This window comes from Echinops telfairi, unplaced genomic scaffold, assembly GCF_000313985.2.
Source record: "Echinops telfairi isolate 266 unplaced genomic scaffold, ASM31398v2 ScPeMD7_9;HRSCAF=40, whole genome shotgun sequence".
NCBI classification, from domain to species: domain Eukaryota; kingdom Metazoa; phylum Chordata; class Mammalia; order Afrosoricida; family Tenrecidae; genus Echinops; species Echinops telfairi.
In genome coordinates, this window is record NW_022103906.1 from 99,812,163 (window position 1) to 99,817,177 (window position 5,015).

Sequence of the window (5,015 nt, forward strand, 5' to 3'; positions counted from 1 at the left end):
TGGCTCAAGTTCAAAGAAACGAAAGTGGACAAGGCATATGTAGGAGCCAGAAGCAATAAAAAGCAAGTAAGCTTTCCCTCACTGCTTATTTTGGAAGATGGCCGCATCTTTGAGGAATCTGCATTTCAATTGGATGGCTGCACATCTCATTCTGGGGGTTATTACACTGAGTTAGAGCTCATGATGGGGGGATTGATTACTGGGTTTGAACTGCCAAGCCACTGAGAATCCTGGTCTGGCCGACTTGACATAAAACCTTAACTTTCACAGCCATGTCCTATGATTTGGAGAATGTCTGTCATCTGATTTGATCCACGAAATAGAAGGGAAGAGATGTGGATGAAGAAATGCAAAACTTATGTTTTTGTTTTTCTTCCTTTAAAGCCACGTTAAAATTTAATCTGGTGACACATATTAATGAAATGTATCACAAGAAAAAACTAACTTTTGGTTTAAGAAAAGCAATACTTCTGAAAGTGGAATAATAAAATTTTCCCCCCAGGAAATAGTCTATGCAACCAGTCACCTCTGGGCCAATTTATTATACTTGGTGAATACAGTGGTTAATACATAACTGCATAAATGTGCTCTAATGAGACACTGAGCTTCACTATGGTACAGTACTTAAAATCAAGCTTAAGTTCAAAGTTTAAAACCATCTTAAGAGATAAGACCCTAAAGTGTTTTATAGCCCCCGCCCCATGTAAGAGTTTGACTATGTATAAGTTGGTTTTTTTCCATCTTATCTTCAGTTCAAAATACTATTATCATTGGTAAGAATGTCTGTGTCCTGCCTGAAATGGATGAGGGGGTCCAAGAAGCGGGGTTTGAGAAGACCCTGCCTTCCTGGAAGACTAGGTGGCCCTCGTGGTGCAGGCCGCACCCCAGAACTCACTCCCTCCTGGTTGTATAAACGGAGGGCTCAGAGTCCCTTGATCTTCAGTGAACTGGGGTCAAAAGTGAGGATTATAGTGGTGAGGTGAGGGTGGGCCACCATTCTGAGGTGGGAGAGGGCCTGGAGGAGGGGGACTCACATAAGGTCGCATCTGATCAGTAATATGTCCAAGGGGTGAGGGTATTGGTGGTGGAGCAGAGGCCATTGGTGGAGGCTGAGCTTGGCTGTAGACCAAGTGCATAGCACCTGCCCCCTGGGGAGGGTGTGCCATTGGATTGCCTACTGGTCATGGAGGAGGTGGGTGTGGTGCACGGTGTTTCTGCGGAAGCAGAATATGACGAGGGGAGGAGACCACAGGCTGAACCTGATAGTTGGGATGATGGTGAGCAGGGGCTGGGCCAGGAGGCAGTGGGTCTCTCAAACCCACCGCCATCAAGTCAAATCTGACCTGGAGACCCTGTGGACTACAGTGTAGAGCAAGGCAGAAATGCCGCTGTGGGTTTCCATGGCTGTCACTGCTGATGGGAGCGGAAAGCCTCCTCTTTCTCCACGGGGCTCTAGCACCCGGAGCGGAGTCATTCTGAACAGGGACACTGACTGCATTGCTGCATTTCCTTCTTGAAATATGAAAGGTGTCGCCTGCCTGCTTGAGGCGGAGTTGTAGCCGTGGCGCACAGAGATCCCCACGTGGCTGATGATAGTGCCCGGCATGGTGGCACCTGTTGTAAAGAAGGTGGTGGCATGGTGCTGTGCTGTTCTGCTGGAACATGGCTCATATGGTGCTTGACTGGTGGCACCATCCATTGCTCAGGGATTTCAGTTGGTACCAGGGTCAGAGGAGGACGGACAGCTTCAAGTGAAGCACAGGTAACAGATTTTCCAACTCTCCTATGGCAATGCTTGCTATGCACCTGTAAATCTCTCTGAGATGAGATCTTCTCTTGCACCCTTGAACAATGCTGGACCTGAAGAGAGAGCCTGGTGTACACTGTTCAGTTCACTGCACAGGATCACTGCAGCCTGCACACAGCTTACCTCCTTTTTTGCATGTAAAAAAACACCATCATAGCAAAAATATATTTGTATGGAATGATTTGTCAACAGATTTCAATAGGTAATTCATATTTGCCAAATAAGTGAACTAGTGTATCATTGTTTTTACCTCAAAGGTTCAGCTGAAAGTTTCCAGATAGGACATTTTCACTAGTTTCTGAAGTGCTTGCCCCCTTTACAGTTAGACCCTATTCTTCATTGTAATCCAATCCTTCTAGGCTGCAAATACCTCCTGGAGTGTGGTGCAGCACACAGGAGACCAAGTTATGGATGTGTCTCAGACAGAACCAAATGCCTTGGAATAATGACTCACTGAGCCAGGACCATTGCCTCAGGGAGCACCAAGTCAATTAGCTTAACATCATCCACACAGACAATGTTATCATTCTCCTGTAGTGTGTCCTGACTGGGGCCTAAGAGCTCCTGAGCAGTCATCCAAAGATGCGACTACTGGTGTCTCGCTCATCCCCAGCGCACACCTTTGCAGGCATCCCGGCTTCAGTCCGTGGAGTTTGAGGTGCACTGTCCTTGTTTGCCTGCTTGGAGAGCTGATGAAAATCTTGGTCTTGCTACCATTTAAATTTCAGCCAGCAATAATATAGACTATCATATTTGGAAGAACAGCTATAAAATAAAATTCTTTAAAGATAAGAAATAATTCTTAAAAACAAGAAATATGAGCTCATGCACAGAACTGAAAGAAAACATTGAAGATGGAGGATTATTTATCCCAAAATGAAAAAAAAAAGATATTTAGTGACCAAGATACAACACTGATTGTTTCTATTTTTATCTCAACTTTCTTAACGAATGGTATCCCAATTTGTGCCTATACTATAAGGTGCCTATTACTGATCAATTGATGGGGATTTGTATTTTTCTCATGTTGATAATTATGAGCACAATTCCTGTAATTTGATCATGTAATTGTGAGAACATATATTGTTATTGCTCTGGGGAAAATACCTTCAAGTGGGAATTCTAGGTTATGTTGTGAGAGTATGAGAGGGCTTCAAAAAGCTCATGGGGAAAAAAATCCATTATCTTTAAATTCTATTTTTTCCACAAACATTTATAAGCTGTCTCATATATTTATTTTAACTGCCCACCAGTTTTCTATAGTGACTGCATCATTGTGCATTCTCATTAACCATGTGAGGGTTTTCACTGCTCACAGCTCTCAGCAATATTTGGTATTATGACTTCAAACAAAATTAGGTTCTTAAGAGTGACTAGGTCAAAACATCCACCCCTCGTCTGTTTGTTTGTCATATTGTGATGGGTTGTGTGTTGCTGTGATGTTAAAAGCTATCTCACTGGCATTTCAAGTGCCTTCAGGGCCATCCGAAGTTTCAGCAGAGCTTCTAGACTAGTAACAGGCTCCAAGGAGAAATAAGCTCTCTCCTTTAGAGGAGTTAGCCGTGAAAACCCTAGGGAGAGCATGGAAACAGTGCCATTTATTTAAAACCTCATGAACAGAATCAGAATATTGTCAGAAATAGTGCCGGAATGTGAACTACTCAAAATGTGACTGAGGTTGAGCAGCCGTCTCAATGTAGAATGGGTAGCAACGATCGGGATGGGGTAAAGCCTGCAGGAGGACAGCCATTGGGGACTTCAGAAGCTTATGGGGCACAAGCCAATGAAAGACAGAGCTACAAAAATGTATTAATAATCAGAACTTGGACTGTTCAAATTATGAAAGTAGGAGAATTGGAAATTATTAAAAATGAAATGGAAAGCATGACGATCAATGTTCTAGGTTTCAGTGAGCTGAAATGGACTAGTATTGGCCAATTTGAATTTTTAAAAATCACATGGTTTACTCTGCTGAGGAGTGGCATTGCCCTCATCATCAAATAGGACCTTTCAAGAGCTATCTTAAGGGATGATAATGTCTGTTATAGGATGATGTCTGTCTGCCTAAAAGAAAATTCAATCAATACAACCATTTTTCAAATTTATGCAACAACCACTAACGATAATGAGGCAGGAATTTCAGCATCCTATCAACAACCTCAGTCTGAAAATGATCCAGCAGCAATAAAGATTCTTGGATAATTGCTGTCAACTCGAATGCGGAAGTTAGAAACAAAGAGGAAGAAACACACTGACTGGAGAACATGGTCATGTGAGAGAAACAAAGCTGCAGATTGCATGACTGAATTATTAGTCCAATCATAGCAAATGTCTTTTTCAACAACACAGAAGACAACTATACACATGGGCTTCTCAGGAAGGAGTACACGCAAGTCAAATTGACTACATCTGCATGGGGACAGGATGAAGAAGCTCCCATCAGCAGCTAAGACCAGGCCAGGGGCCACCTATGGAACAGACCATCAGTTTCTCAAATGTCAGTGCACGGTGACCTTCAAGAAAATGAAAAGAAGCCTAGGAGAGCAAATGGAAGAATGATGACTTTAAAGAGCCGAACAGAAACATTTCAAAGAGCAGCTCAAGAAGACAAAATAATATGATAATGAAATCTGCAAAGACCTAGAGTTAGGAAACCCAAATGGAAGGATGCTTGGCATCTCTTAAACTGAAAGAACTTGAGAAAAACATGTTTAGCCTCAAGTTGCAATATGGTAAGATTCTATGTTGAAAGCTTATCCATAATCACGGCATTAAAAAGAACTATTCAACATACAACTTTTTCAAGAGGTAGCATTTGGGCAAGCACCAATGGAACTGAAAGGGAAAAAATCCACGCTCTACTGAACACATTAGGCAAAAACAGGACTCTAGAAATGGATGGAATACCAATGAAATATTTCAGCAAGCTGATGAAGCCCTGGTAGCACTCATTCATCTAAGCCAGAAAATTTGGATGACCGATACCTGGCCAGCTGACTGGAAGAGATTCATATTTATAACTATTCCAAAGAAAGGGGATCCAATAACAATGTGCAAATTATAGAACAATATCAGCAATTTAATATTCAAGTAAACTATTGCTGAAGATTATTCAACTACATTTGGAGGAGTACATTCACAGGGCACTGTCAGAAATCAAGGCTAGATTCAGAAGAGGATATGGAACAAGAGATATCATTGCTGAGGT

The 5,015-nt window shown here is 42.3% G+C and overlaps 1 pseudogene; it reads right to left on the reverse strand.

Moving 5' to 3' along the window:
- Positions 1-767: 767 nt before the first annotated feature.
- LOC101650686 lies at positions 768-2,275 on the reverse strand (annotated as a pseudogene).
- Positions 2,276-5,015: the final 2,740 nt, after the last annotated feature.